The sequence below is a fragment of the Gadus morhua genome, chromosome 20, assembly GCF_902167405.1.
Source record: "Gadus morhua chromosome 20, gadMor3.0, whole genome shotgun sequence".
Classification (NCBI taxonomy): domain Eukaryota; kingdom Metazoa; phylum Chordata; class Actinopteri; order Gadiformes; family Gadidae; genus Gadus; species Gadus morhua.
Window position 1 is genome coordinate 9,875,897 of NC_044067.1, and position 16,463 is coordinate 9,892,359.

The 16,463-nt window shown below is 42.2% G+C and overlaps 1 long non-coding RNA gene across 1 annotated transcript; it reads left to right on the forward strand.

Annotated features, from left to right (window-relative positions):
- Positions 1–368: 368 nt before the first annotated feature.
- LOC115533411 (uncharacterized) lies at positions 369–4,744 on the forward strand. Its single transcript, XR_003974190.1, has 3 exons — positions 369–1,587; positions 1,697–1,757; positions 4,451–4,744. It is a non-coding gene; the product is annotated as an uncharacterized LOC115533411 (long non-coding RNA).
- The last annotated feature ends 11,719 nt before the right edge of the window (positions 4,745–16,463 follow it).

The following is a 16,463-nucleotide window of genomic DNA, read 5'->3' on the forward strand; positions in this document are numbered from 1 at the left end:
GTGATGTAATGTATCTACTGAGTACAGTGGTAGATAATAGATCAGTGCATGAGACACCCAACCATGATTATTTGACTTCCCCTGGTCAGTCAAATAACAAAGTTCATTTTTGCAGTGACTTTTCTTCCCCTGCTGGTTTACTAGATGGTGTACTTGGTTTGCTTTTCAATATTGCAATAGCAATATTGCGCTTTCATCACGTGTCTCATAATGTGGATTTCAGTATATGCATAGGACTTACTGGGCTCATTCCAGCAGTAGCCATGTGCAATTCTTTTGCCGGGAAAATGAGAGGCTTACTTTTATTACAGTTAGGACTTTAAGAAGAAATGGTATACTGTATTTTAATGAGGTTAGAAGAACACACATGATATTATTACACTACAGAAAGCTAGTGGAACTTCCGGACAGCACAAATCACTGTTTTAATAGATTTGTCTGTATTGACGTCGGACAACACATTTGGAAAGAACAAAACTATAAGAAAGATTATACCAGCCAAAGCTTTTGGACAAAACAAACAGAAGCACTTCTAATAACATTTGACCAAATAATAAAAAAGTGAATACTTAATATAAATCTGTGATGTACTCAGCATTGTACAACCTATCTATTACAGTATATAGCATTGCCATGGATTGTTTATTTTCACAAATCTATCGCTCCAGGAACACGCTCAACTGAATATGAACATATGGCTGTGTGTCACTTGTAAGATACAAGTAGTCCCAGTTCAGTTTTGATGGATCACTATTATTGCCTGGCATAAACCTGCACAGAGAATTATAATACGGGCCATTTTAACTGACAGCGTTGAACAAAAGATACTCATTACATGTGTGGGCGGTAACGTGCCCATATGGATGTCTTGAGGCAGCACCGAACTGCATTGTGGGGAAGTTGAAAATAATTGATCAAGAAGAGGTGGGAGGTAGGTGGCGGTGGTTCTGACGTCTGATCTACTCTTCTTCAATCTCACTGTGATCCTGATGGGAAATGGCCTCTTGAAGACACCGCGATCCATCACGTTCCGTCGGTCTGTCAGAAAACAAGAAACGTTTTCATTCCTTTCTCCCGCTACCTGAAGCCCCTTGGCATGTGCAAACGTGTTTTTCCTATCTTCCTCTTCATCCGAGCCTCCTCCTCCTCCTCCTCGTCCTCCGAGAGCTGTACATCCACCGTGTTCATCATATTACATTGCACACCGGAGCTGATTATCCGCTTTAATAACTAGCAATTACTGCCGCGGTTCTTCTGGTGCTGCCCACGTGGAGGAGAACAGAGGGACATGATTACGCTCATCAGACACACGCACACCATCACACACGCCGCAAACACGCCGGCGTCACTAATGCGCGCCGTGCTCGTGGCGCTCACCAGTCTGCAGGGGATATTAACACTTGTCTCCGTAACTGCCAAATGGCCCCGCCCACAACCACCTGATTACGTCCATCAACACGGATGGTGACAGAGGGATGAAGATTCATTCACGTTGTTTGTTTTGGCCCCGGACTAAAATGTTGGCCCTACCCCCGAATGAAACGATGCAAAGACGGGGACTCGAGTCACTTGAGTCCCCAAACCCAGGTGAGGAGTGGGATGGTGATGACGCATAAACTCGATGCCTCTGGTATCGTGGTTCCGGGGCTAGGTATGACTCGGAGAGCGGTAAAGGTTCATCCTGTGGTTTATTCAGAGATACAAGGTAGACGGAAGAGCCCTCTGGAGGTGGTTCATGAAGCATCTGCAGAATCAAGGTAAAAATTCACTCTATATTGGTGTGGGCGGGATGGTAAATAAGTCACGCCTACAGGGTCTAGTTTACCCAGGTAAATATTCTGTCGATATTGGTGTGGGTAGAATGGTAGAGAAGCCACACCTACAGGGTCTTATTTACCAAGGTAAATCTTCAGTTTCGATTCAATGGTTAAGATGCCATGCCTAATGGGTCTGATTTATCTCGGAACCATAAAACCTTCTATGGTGTTGTATGGACCGCTCTATGTGTATCAGCAGACTAACTAGTCTAGGAATGTGTGGTGCCAGTAGGTAATAATGTGAGCTTTAATATCTTGTGGTCTAACGAGGTAATAGAATACATTTATTCACATCAAGAGGCATTTCCACAAAAGCCTATCAACTCGTTTCCTTTATTATTTTCTTTCATGTTGATCGCAAGGCGCAAGCAAACAAAATGTCTTGGCAAAGACAAAGCTATTATCAGAAGCCTCAAACTTGTGTTGAGTGTGGGAGTTCACTGGAAGATGGCGGCGGAGATTGTTAGAGGTGTGATTGTTTTAATTTGCAGACAACAAGTTGATTGTGAATGTTCCAAATGAGAACTGCGCTATCCCACACATTGGAACACTGCTTATGGGAAACTAGGGTCATTAGGCTCCATAATTAGTTGTTTTTGTACGTGTAAACTTTGTCTTTGTAATTAAAACTATCACACATTCTCTTGTAATTGGTAAAAAAAAATGAAGATGAAAATAATTCTTGCTAGCAAAACATTAGGCTGCTTATAAATATGAAGGTATGTGTAATTTCCCTGACTACATAAACAATATAAGGGCAATTTGCAATATCAATGGTATAAAGTAATAACATTATAAGATATGTCTATAGGCTTTTCATTAAATGTAAATGAAACGGATGTCGCTGAAGTCAAACCAGAGCTTTTCGGCAAATGGTAGCCATGGTAGCAAGGCCTAGACAGGTTAACCTCTGGTGAAATTAAAACTCCCCATGATTCTTTGCAAACAACATCTTAATTAGAGTTTCCCTTTTTAGAAAATAGGATCACATTCAGAACAATGAACAAAGGAAAACCAAAGGTAACTAGAAAATGCATTTCCTACAGAAAATGCTGTGAGAGCTGTAGTGCAAAGTGTGGTTCAAAGTATTTTATAATGATGCCACATAGATTTAGCCATAAAGAAACGTCTGTGTGGGTGTGTGTGTGTTTAAGAGAATAGCGAGCCGGTGCGTGATTAAAATTAGCCCAATAGAGCGGGAAAAATACCCCAATCTGGCAACACTGCCTGAACGTCCTTCAAAATTAGCCCAATCTGGCAACACTGCTGAACGTCCTCACGCTCGTCAAAGTAAATCAATGAAAACAGCTGAAAACGAAGCCGGTATGAAACTAAAACTGATTTAAGTTTAAAAGATATCGAAATTCCGTTTATATATTATGAAAATACGTCTTAAACAGTTGAAGTACAAGATAGAAAAAAATATATAGTATTTTAAAAGTAGAATATCTTAAAAATATAAAATATTTAAGAAATCTGAAAAGAAGAGCGCGATTCCAAGCTATTCTGAATATTTAGATGTGTGTTTAAGAGGATAGCGAGCCGTAGCCCAATAGTGCGGGAAAAACAGCCCAATCTGGCAACACTGCCTGAACGTCCTTTAAAAGTAGCCCTCAAAGTTAGAGATAGGTCCAAAAGTTTGTAGAGAATAAGAAAGATGATGATTGAAGAACGAGAATAAAACTTATGAAGAACTAGGAAAAGCATTTCATGCAGAAAATGCGGTGTGTGCTGTAGTGCAAAGTGAGGTTGAAAATATTTTGTAATAAAGCCACATTGATTAAGACATAAAGAAACGTTAAATGGCTTAAATCAAGTGAAGGGTTTTGAACAAAAGTTCAAAAGTCTAAATGGAGTAAACAATGTAAAAATGCACACCATTTAAGAAAATGTAAATGGTTGGAAAAAAAAATAAAGTGACCGCTGAATGAAAAGCGCAAAGAATTGCTAAAAATGCAGAAATGTAAAAAGAATTGAACTGAAGAATCTGAAACGTCAAATGTATTGCCCTGCAGGGTGTGTGTGTGTGTGTGTGTGTGTGTGTGTGTGTGTGTGTGTGTGTGTGTGTGTGTGTGTGTGTGTGTGTGTGTGTGTGTGTGTGTGTGTGTGTGTGTGTGTGTGTGTCTTTAAGAGAATACCGAGCCAGTGCAAGTAAAAAAAACGGCTGCGGCCTGCGGGAAGGCGGGGCTTGAGCTCCAGCCGGTCAAGCCCTGCCCATGTCACGCACATGTCACGCACACAGTTTAATGGCCAACATTCAGCATGTGTGATAACATTCTACACTATGGCAGCATTAGCATTAGCATTAGCGTTGTTGTAATTTGAATTTAGCTGTGTGGCTCTCCACTGGCAAACGGTGTTCATGTACATATGTACGGGCAGCCCCTGACGGGGGTGAAGAGGGAGGAGTGTGTGTGTGTGTGTGTGTGTGTGTGTGTGTGTGTGTGTGTGTGCACGCGTAACTTTATATCGAAAATGACAAACGTGACAAAGTCTTATGAGATAGCAAAAAATAATAGGAAGTTATGCAACATTGAAATGTTGAATGAATTAATGTGAGTGATGTAAAATAATGCTAATCGTCCTTGTGTACCTTGAATCTAATGGTCAATTGTTCTTCGGTTTTTGTTCAGCATCCCACCTATTTCCTGGCCAGCGAGGAGCCAGTGTTTCCCACAGCAGAGGCGTGTGACTCGTCCTTGTTGTCCCTCTCGGACAACACAACATCACAGTCTACAGAATATGCTAACTATGAAAAAGTGAATAACATGTTATGCTCAGGAGTGACAGAGAAGATGATTCTGAAGATGTTTCCCATGCCCATGCTGTCCTTAAATGGAGGGCACCATCGAAGATGTTTCCCTTCAATTTAAGTCATCATGGTTACAGATTATATTATATTGTTCATTTAATAAATGAAAAATGTATTCTTGAGTCCTTGAGTCATTTTATCTGTAGTAAGATGCCGCAGATAATTTATCAATCTGAGGTAGCAAGTTTGTAGTTTTTTCCAGTATGCTGGTGAGGTATCATCACACACAAAGATACAAGGCAGCTGGGTGAACTTCTTGGTGGTGGAGAGATGTACACTGAAGATGTGAGAGGCCATTCAGAACAACCACCAGGATCATCCACTTCATAACATTTTCATGGATCAAGAAAAAAAGGCAATGGTGGACATCTCCCATTTCTTCACTGCAGGATGTAAAGATAATAATTGTACTTTTTTTTGCAGGGGAATGGCTTGGTCTGCATTACATAGTTTGATCAGAAGAGTGTTCATTGTTGCTAAATAATATAAACTTTTCTTTTGGTAATGATTTTCATTATTTGCTATATATCATTGGCTTTATTCAATCATTATGATATTCCATGGAAGGGGTTGCATTTGTTTTGTACCACTGCCCTTGATTACCTGGACAAGTCCCAAAATACACTCCACACAAACAGCCACATACAGTACCAAAGGTTATGACACATCAATACATAGGACATGACGCAGTATGGGTGAGAAAATAGGTCAGGTATAATACAGATAAGATAACAAAAGATGAAAGTACAAAAGATGGTGGTGTACTGGATGCCCTCTATAGAAATGCAATATTTTAGAGAGGGAAATCCCGATAGTCCCTGAATAAACCACGATGACGTAGTGCACTCTCTAGGCAGGGCTTGGCGTGTGACATGCGTGACATGGGCGGGGCGGTTTGCAACTAGAACTGTGATTCTGAAGAAAGTTTAAATGATATCGAAATTTCGGTGGGATATTATTGAAGATACAAGTGTGTAGATTTGTTGAATGGTTTGAACGAAGATCCCATTGACTCCCATGTTAAAAAATAGATAGTAGGATATCTTAAAAAGCATAAAATATTTAAAAAATATGAAAAGAAGTGGGCGATTCCAAGCTATTCTGAATATTTGATAATTTGAATGGAGTCTCTAGGTGAAAAATTGAGGAAGGAGATAGGTCCCAAATATTGTAGAGAATAATAAAGAAAAGAAAGAAAGAAAGAATAAAACAGCGGTCAACAATAGTTGCGCGCTGCATGCAGCACTCACCTAATAAAACTTACGAAGAACACAATAGTTGAGCGCGCTGCATGCAGCACTCACCTAATAACATTTTCTCAATCACATTTTAGGTCATTAAACATCAGTCTGTTAAAGGAACAGTTGCCATTCTTCCAAGAAGCTAAAATTAAGCCCCTTCTTTAAAGAATCTGATCTCATCTCGGTCCAGGTTCACAGCAGGTTGGTCACTATGGATTCACACATTTAAAAGTGTCATTCATTAAGAAGCATCACCACTTTCCGCTGCAGTGTTTGCTGTGCACTTTGGGCCAAGTCGATTGTGTGGCTAAGATGGAACATAGTTAAAGCACCATTTCCTGAAGTAGTCAGCCCCCCTGGTGCTGTTGCACTCGGCAGTCATACAACATTCAGAGTATAAGATAGCAAACAGGGATTGCACCTGCTTTTCAAAAAAAAAGATTCTGACAAAACACCAGGGGATAAAAAGTGACGGTGTGGGGGAGGATGGCGGCACCACATCAATCTTTCATAAAGCCAAGTGTCAGCGGTTTTAACATTGATACGGCTGTGGCGGCTCTCCGCTGACAAACGGTGTTCATGTATATGTGTACGGGCAGCCCCTGACGGGGGTGAAGAGGGAGGACAGTATGTGTGTGTGTGTGTGTGTGTGTGTGTGTGTGTGTGTGTGTGTGTGTGTGTGTGTGTGTGTGTGTGTGTGTGTGTGTGTGTGTGTGTGTGTGTTTGTGTGTGTGTGTGTGTGTGTGCAGGTGGGTGTTGGTGATGGAGACACAATGATGAGGTACAAGAGACAAGAGTGTATTTTCCTGACCTTTTTTGTCAAGTCCGCTTAGAGCGATGAAAAGCCATCGTCTGGAGAGCTTCGAGGCTGTGGATGTGTTCCAAGTGATTCCCTTTACGATACGTTGCTCTTTGGCGCTGGGAAGGGAAGAATCACAACATCAGGAGGTATAGGGGTCTTCCCAGAATAACAATAAATCCCTGTTATTGCTTGTGAATCGAGGTGCTTTATTTCTGCTGCAGCCTGGTAGGCATCCTCATCCAGTTAATATTAAGAAACGAGATAAACGGTTTCAAATCTCTCAAATGAAACAAAGTTTTGCCCTTTCTCAATGCAAAAATACCTCACATTTGATATAAAAAAGAATAGAACAATAAACAGTTGTAAGTTTCTGAGTGTTTCAAAAGTACGCCTTTTAGCAACCATTATGTCTGATTTAAAATGTTTCTGCGTTGAACCTGCAGTTAAAACGCAATCGTCCAACCCCATTTGGGGGAGTTGTGGACATGTCCGCCTACCCTTTAAGAATCGGCTGCAATTTCCATCAGAACATTTTGTTCATGCTAGTGAGTGCATTAGTGCATCACTTTAATATGTTCATTTTGGATCGACATTGAAAGTCCCAGCATGACAGCTAAGCTTGGTTTTATTGATTTTCCTCTCCCTTGAGACTACTTCTCCTAACAATCTTTACACAATAGAAGTGCATGCACATGCAATCACACACACATACAGACTCACACACACATAAATACCCCCCCCCCCCCCCTCCCCCCGCCTCCTTTTTGTCTTTGTAAAGATGTCAAAAAGCTGGAGGGATGGCGGAGAGCTGTGCGGGCCAGGCGCTGGGCGCGGGACTACAGCAACAGGCGGAGGACTTGCGTCGGCAGCTGAGCTCCATAATCTGGCCCCAGCGATTTGTCAGAGTCGTGCCAAGACAAGCAGCGGGCTTCTGCGAAAAGACTGGCAACCTGTTAGCGCTTATACCGCTCACGATGCTTTGACCAAGAAAAACCAACAAAGGGCCCGTCTTCACTTAATGAGTGTGGCAACCTCGTCAGTTGCACGCCTAGCCCTCTGCTGTATGAGGAGCTAACACGGCCTGCCTCCATTCTCTAATTTCAGGCGGCGGCGGATAACATTTTAATCTGTGCAAAGGTTAATTGAACGACCGACAGAAAAAAGAAAGTAAGGAGGAGCGGTGTCAAGGACAGCTTTGCCACCGCACCGATGAAGGCGGAGCCGACGAGAATAAATGTCACCTTGCTTGCCTGAGCTTCCGTCGAGTGCCTGACATTTTGCACCATCATTAATGAGGAACACTTGTTCTCGATCTTTATTTAAAACAAACATCAAAAGTATAACGCAAGTCTTGGATCCTTTGGCTCGGTGTGACTGTGCTGTTGTTTGATACAGAGAAGCCAGACTTTGTTCTTGGTAAAGATTCCTCGGGCCACACTGACCCAGCCACCCCTGTGTCCATTACAGGCGTCGCAGGGAAGTTCTGCAAGCTTTTAGTCCCCTGGCGACATACTCCTAGATGTCTATCGACCAGTATTGACACACTGGTGCCTGAGCGGCAGGACCAAAGACTTGCAATTGGTTTGTCATTTAAAAATGGGTTGGATTCGGAAAGCAGCCATTATGAACAAAGAGAAACGGGGAGTGACTTAGTGTAAACCCAAGGCGTCGGAAAGCCCTCACTCGCCAGATAATGAGGAAATCCAACATTACACATCATTTAAAAGGAGCTTTGTTCTGTGAAAATGGTCCCGCTTGTTAAATTCCATTGGAAGTTTCTAGAGTGAGATCAAAAGTAAACCCCCTTTATTGTCTTACCTCTCTTCTCTCTCCGTTGAACCTTTTTTTTAAGTGATCTTGGAGCGCTAATAAGATATGGCAGCACTGACAGCCTCACCAGTCCGAGTTCATAAGAATCCATGCAACGCACAGAGAATATTAATGTGATGATTGGACTTAATTACGGGGAATACAGCGACCTGTCAAATTGAGATTAATCAATTTGGATTGTGAGCAGATTACAAAAGGGGCATGTTAATAAATAGTGTTTCTGGAGGCAAAATCTGTCCGTGGCGGCGAGTGACGGCCCCACATTTAATAAAGGCTCAACAACAGTGGGACAATATAGGCCTCAGGACTGGATATGATCCAATAATCTCAATGATATGTCCTCTCCAGCCTCTGCTCTATTTCCCATTATACTGAATGTATAAACATTCCTTCATTTCTAAGTCTTTTGAACATTAATTTGTCCATAATGTTTGAATGGAATGAAAACATTGGGCATTCTTTTCAAGGGTTTCCATATAGAAGACAGACAAAAAATAGCGTTGAAAGCTTTGGCGCTAGGTCAACACTCAGGTTGTTTCTTTTCATGTTTGATAAGTAACATGACTCCTCAAGACACCAAAACAAGAAAGAAATCAAAGTATGGAGGAGGCAGCATCCTCACTATGTTAGAAAATAGACGTGTTGCAAAAGGAGTTTGCTTTCAAATCCTTCATTTTCTTATACTCCAGACGGCGTCCTGACACCTTATTTGTAAAACCCTGGCTTCTTCATTATCACTTCTTGTTCATCGCCACAATTAAACGCACCACGAGCTGCCGGAGCTAAATCATCTCTAGAACAAGTGTGATCAAAGCATTTACACAGCCATACCATTTATTTTACATTCAACTAGTCAAAGTGGACCGAAGTAAAAGTGAACCCTTGAATCGGTGCCCTTCAGAAAACCTCCACGCATAATGTACATTATCATTATAAATAATTATTTCTTATCAGCTATTGTTATCCTCCCTTTCACCAGACGCAATCATCTGTTTGGCGAGGATCCGCTAAATCAAGCCTGCCGGCTTTATTACCTTCAATGGTGGTTTCATTACCGCAGTCAGTTTTGTACTTTCCGCATTGACGTACTTTAGCTTCATTAAACACCATACAACCATATATATATATGTATATATATGTATATGTATATATATATATATATATACATATATATATATATATATATATATATATAAATATATATTGCTGGATTCAGGGACAATTATAATAGGCTATTTTTCATATCTCTTGTCAGAGGCTCTAGAATCTAGAAACAAGACCATATTTTGCCGGTCGTTTCTTCACGTTTGGTTAATTGATGAAACTCTAGGGACTCAGCTGGATGTGAGAAGCAACAATGGATAACTCTCACTCAGGTGACGACTGCCTCCCTGAGCATTAATCATCTCTGTCTTCCCCAAACAGCAGGCATACTGCGCCGCAGTTGCCTGACAACAGCATGCAGAACTTCTAAATGTTATCTTCCCAAGACACGAGGGCCTGGCTTTGCAGAAACCACAGTGCGCCCGGGTCCCATCTGGTGACAACCACTCATTGAACTCTACAAGATAATCACACCCCCTGAGGAAAGACAATTCATTAAAGGCACAGGGCCTATAATTCATCCGTTGTCTCGCCCTATGATACACTTTAAAATTCTGTGACACTGCACTTTGGCGTGACGTGACGGATCAATTGTTGCACGGACACTCAGCGCTGTTTGTCGGCCCGTGATTTATTTCTCCCTGCAGAAGGAAATGATAAATGAAACCGGTGTGTGTGCCGTGCCGTGCTGAACTCGCCCCGATACAGGACTGGGAGAGGGCATCTGCTGGCGGTGGAGTTAATGGTGTTACATGAAATCAGCAACTCACTTCTGCCCCTGGTGCCACACTCGGGTTCTTTATTAGCCTTTTGTGAAGAAACTGGCGCCGGATGCTGATACCATTGGACAGGAAAAGCACAGGGAAATAAGATGAACGCACAATTCAACATGTAAATACACCCTCTGCTACCTTAGTCTAAGTCTGTCATTCTGTAATGTCGCCAACACGCTGCGCTACAATCCATCAGGTTCATCAAGAAGATAGCCATTGATGCCACGGCAACTCAAGCTCACTTCTCAAACTAATTACTTCCCTTAATTGTTGGTGGGCGCCTGGGTCTGTGCAGTGCTGTTCTACCGAAAACAACTGTCTATACATGCCTATTTCCATTCTATGTCAGTTCCATCACTTATGCTTGCCACGTTGGGCTCCAATTTGCATGTTCTCCGGTAATTGCTAGGCAGTAGCTCCATTTCCACTTGGCTTGGCCTCCACAAATGTAATTGTATCTCTCCTTTGAGCACAGCTGCCCTTTACCTTCCCTTCAATACACCTTTCTCTGTCGGGTTCACCGGCGTTCCTTTCATGCTTTATTGCAGCTGTCTTGTCATTCGATTTGGTTATGCTGCAGGGATCACCGTGGTGTTCTGCTTTATGTCAGAAACGCATGGCCCTTGTGGCCAGGCGCAAGGCAGACATTTCCAGAGGGGATGGAAAGAGAGCCATTCATTGTTTCTGGACCTTGACATGGCCTCATTCAGAGGAAGTAAAAAGGACACAGAACAGACAAACTGGGAGACTTCTCCCCATTGGTGTAATGGCCAGAGCACCCTAGGGGTGCTTGCCTGCTATGACTCCAAGAAGCAAAATCAATGGCTGTTGAAAGAAGCCAAGCGCTCCAGTTCCTGGTTTGTAACTTGTTTTAAGAAGCTTTGGCTGAGAGGGAGGTGGGTGGGTGTTAAGAGTGTGTAGGAATGCGGGGGTCTGGGGGTGTTCAATTCCTTGGCAGCGGGATCCCTGTACAGCTTTCACCATCAGATGAATCACATTCATGCAGTGCAGTGAATTCTACCGTGGAAAGGTTAAGAAGGGAGGAAGGTGCAAGGTGTGTGTGAGGGCTGACAACCATCAAGTTTTGAAAACCTTGACACTGGCTATGTTTTTCTTCCATCCTGTTGACAAGTGTCTTGATAAACAAAGAACTAATGTTCTTCGAATTATGTACACATTTTTATATTTTTCAATTCTTGGCAACTCATTTGCACAGCCAATAGCTTTCTGTGTAAAGCAGGCATTGCCAATCCACGGACACCAGAACATTTCATCAGAGCAGAACGTAAAGGGATACAGAGAGAGATGTTTTATTTCCGTCCCTGTGTACCCCTCCTCCTTATCCTCCTTTTACTCCTTTTATGTGCATTAACTGCCTGAGGGGCAACTCAGCTATGGAGAGAGTGGGCTGAGGGTGTAGGTGTCCCGACGTTATCCTGGCCCTCACCCAGCGGAGGTGAATCACAACTGGGGCTCCACACATAAAATACATTGCTCCCACACTCCTACTCACCCAAAACACAGTCACTTTCCTGGCTATTCCTGTAAAGGCCCTGGAAAATGCCACAATGAAAATGCCTGTTTAATTGAAATTTTGGGGATTCGGTTTTTTCTCATCACTTATGCTGCTGTCACCAGATCCGCTGTTTTATGAAATTAAGCATGCATTGTTAAGACCAAACTTTGCCAAAAGGACCGACACAGCTTGGCAATACCATCTGATGTATTTTGCCTAGCAAATCCACTTCCACGCTCTGTCATCAGTTTCTACTGCGTGTTCCACGGTAGAAAAACCGTCCTGCAACTAGTTCCAATAATGACGATTAAATGTGCAGGAAAAACACTGATTACCATGTGCAACAAAAACGGCCCAAGCCCACACATATTTAAGGCAGCGTTCAAGACTAAACGGATCATCGGGCCGCGTAAACACAATCTTTAGTCTTCAATGAAACACCTTACTCTTGGATAATGGTGGGGGAAAAAAAGTTGATATTGGTATTGGAGCATAATCTGAATCCCCTTGGCGGTGAGGTGATGATACAAAACCTAGCGACAGTGAGGTAAATACGATCAGTTGGGTCAACCATTTCTGAGAACCGAGTCGATTCAGGGTGCCAATATGCTCGGAATTTCCCTAAAATGACAACCCCTTGCAATAGCCATCAGGGGTTCCATAAACACTCAGAGGGGGGTAGATTGCTCCATTATATGAACCTAAAGCGGCTCCAAATGAGAGCAGGCTAAAGCCTACCCCTGTGCGATGGGGAGGAGGTGTGAGTGGTGAGGGTGGGTAGAGGCTTCCCAGGAATGGGTAGCCGATCAATTTACAGATAAATAACGAGTGCTGTGGAAAGGGGTTACGATCTGTCCGTGGTGAAAAAAACAAGCGCAGGGGCACATGGAGCCCCCGAAGGAGAAGACGTATTTAGGAGAAGGAGAAGGGGCATCAGAAATCCGCTCTGTTGGGGTTTGTTGTGAGCGCTCAGGGTGGTGACAGCCCAGACATGGATTTGCACTGTCAGTGAAGGATCAGGAGACAATAACTGTATATGGGGTGTCAGTCCATTGGGCTGCGGCTGTAAAGCCAGGCTAGCCATCAACATGGCGCGGCAAGATAAGCCAAAGGCTGTCACATCCTGTTGATGACTGTATTGTTCTGGGACACAAAGGGGATTTTTATTTTATTTCTTTATTTTTTGAACCACCAGTGTGTTCTATCTGCACTTGAGCAGTGTGTGAACACATCAGATTCACATCAATTGATGCACTCCTCGTATCTCTTCTGCAAAAGTGGATGATATTGCAACGATAAGACAAAATAGTTTGTAATTTTCTACAATTAACCTTCTCAACCACCCTAATATAACATGCTTTTGCTTTTCAGAAGGATTAACAGTGTTTGGAAAAATAGGACAATCAAAGTAACCACATATTTCTATATTCATGCAAATACAAACCCTATGTGTGTAGGACATTAAAAACTAAAATACATTTTCTTTCATGTCTGCTCTCATGACATACTCTCCCTTGTATGTCAGAGTGGGCATCACATTATCTGGTTATGGTTGAGTTAAAGTAAAACTACAGCCTAAAGCCCTTGGACATCGTTACGATGTGTTCCAATATGTTTTGTATCCCAATTTGCAGAGACTATGTTACACAGACACATTGCTGCAGTGCATTAGTTACACTGGGTTTCAATAGTAGACAATGTGTTAAAAATGCCGCAGCATCTACCATAAGTATCAGATATTAGTTTCATTACATTTTTGCCGGGGCAGCAGCCTGTTAAATACAGAATGCACTTAAGGCTTTGGGGGATTGGGCCGTGGCTATGATTTCCGTACAGCTGCGGGCATGGCCTTGCTGGAGGCAAGGAAACTGCCTGTTATTCAATTTTAACCTGGCCGTTACGGCAGCGGGGAGCCCAGATATGGCCTGATGCATCTATGTTTGGTCAAAATAATGAATCGGGTGTAGTACACAGCACATCCCACGCTCGTTGCTGGTTGATACCATTCATTTTCTTTTGATTGTGTAGATGATGATTTGTTATGTTTAGTCCATGTTTAGTCCAGCCTAGTCCAGGGACTAGGCAGGGACCATCAAAACCCTTTTTGAAATATCATGGCCAGCTGGTAGGATGTAAAGCTTCACTTCTGCCCGTTGAGGGGGATGTGAAGGACTTGGACTTGACCTGGATGCAGGCCATGAAAGACCGGAAGCCCGGAGTGACCCGGTGGTACCTTGACTCCAACCATTCAGGTTCAAAGTGTGTCATCGCCCAGGAGACAATTTAAAGACGACTACTTATCACGGCCGCCATCCATTGGCATCTCAGGAGCGGTACAGTGATGGAGAAGACATACCCTTTAATGGTTATGAATAAAGTTGAGGTAAAGCATACACACACTTTTTATGTTACTCGATCGTAATCGCCAAACAGTACAGCCTTGCATATAGGGCCCTATCTTATAATAATAATAATAATAATAATAAATTTTATTTGAGGGCACATTTAATAGCACTCAAGGTCACCTTACTGTTTAAAAAAAACAAAAAAATCACAAGAACAAGATACATTGAAACAATTTACACAAGTGGGGTGAAATGGGTGGGAGACAATGAATTAGATTGAAAATGTGAGTTTTAAAAGATGTGTTTTTAAACGGTTTTGTCTATGTATGATGTGTTTTATGTGTGTTAAGTTTTCTTTGCCGAAATGTATTTGAGGACTCAGTATTTCTGAAGTTGTGGAAGATAACGCTATTCCATGTGTGAATTAGGCCATATTATTTGACCATAAACTGAGCCATTTGAAGTTTGAAATTCATGTGGTCATGCATCTGTCTCATCGGAGACTGCAAACGCGCTGTCAAAATATCAACTCGTCAGATTCAAATGCGCTCATGGCTCTTAAAGGGGATGGGAGATGGCACTCTCCTTGGTTTATTGCACGTTACGCCCAAACCACACCTACGGGTAATTAGGCTACTTCAGTTCAGAACAACCCTTTTTAGATTTGCGTCGGGCGCAAGAGTCATTAATGCGCCGGTAAAATAGCAACATGCCATAGAACCGCCCACAAAGCTACTTGCGCTTGGTGCTTCTCACTTGTGTTTCAGACCGTTAAAATAGGGCCCAGAGTCACCCGTAATGCCAGTCAATAACTCAATTACAACACAATTTCCAAATGTTTATGTTACCTTTGGGCAGTCAGCAGTAAAACATATCAACTTATCAATTACTTGCAGTGCTTTGCACATCTCTCTCTATCTGTTCCACTACGTTGTAGCTCTGGGTTTTGGGGTCCTAAACAGATCGACAGAGCTCTCACCAAAAGTCCATCATTGTGGAAAATCAATCAAGAAATGTCCCTTTCACATACCACCAAGATTTATTTTTTTTTTCCCTTTATACACAGTGCTGGGTTCACCAAATAAACACCCTTGCACTGAAGTGCTTATCGTGACTGTGCCATCATTTTTAAAGAGTGAAACCCACACTCTATGACACCATGCCAAAGTCTTTTTGGGTAGGTGACTGCCCACACACACATCTCCTCAGCTCAAAAAGAGAGAGCTCTCTCCGCTCTGTGCTCTCATGATGAGCAGCGGCCTCCCACACAGTTGTTATGTAAAATAACAGTTACAGGACTCCATATTGCTTTAGTCATCCTAGAAGTGAGCATGTCAGAAGTTGCCCTCTGATACAGCTCTGCTATTTTGGGGAATAGTGGCATGGTTGATCTGCCCTGAACTGTACGTTTGGCTTCGCTGAGGGGCTGTGCGTACTGTATCAGTAAACAGATTTTAAGTTACTGTGTCCTTGTCCAAGTGTAATTTTTTTTACTACATAAATGAGACAAGGTCATCTTGACTTATTGTTTGCCAACCATATCTGAGTAAAGGTTTTGTCCAAACAACAACCCCATGGTATTTAAGGCCATTTTTTTTAGTTAACCGCCAAATTTGCTCTTGTAAACATTGATGTGTGGAATTTCAGAGTTATGACACATTACAGCATTGAGGTCTGCCAGATGTATAGGCTACCTTAGGAAGGCCACTTTCGAGTTTTTTTATTTATTATCTTAAACGATAAATCTAGTTTGTTCTGTATTGTTAAAATTAGTTTTTTTTAATGAATACAGCTCCATATTCGTTTTTAATGTATTATTTATCAATAAACTTTCAAGGGGGTAATCTTTCCTTTGAACAGCAAAGGTAATAGTCAGGGAAATTATATCTGCCTTAGCCTACCTACATGAATATAAACCAGGACAACAGTTATAAGGCCCTTTATGGGACAAATTCCCGCTTGATGAGCTGGTAACTTGCAAATTTCCCATCTGGGATCAATACAGTATTGAATATTGTCCTACGCAAAGTTTGGACATTGCTGTTGGGGTGAGGGGGGAGCATATTCCACCACCTCATTTATTAAACGTCATTGGGGTTTGTGCCATACATTTCTGCTTGCACACAGTTTTGTTTAATCAAAATGAAGCATTGAATATTAAAGAAAAATATAAGTATTGTCTACGAAGTGATTGGACAGGAAAGATGTCATTCCATATGTTTT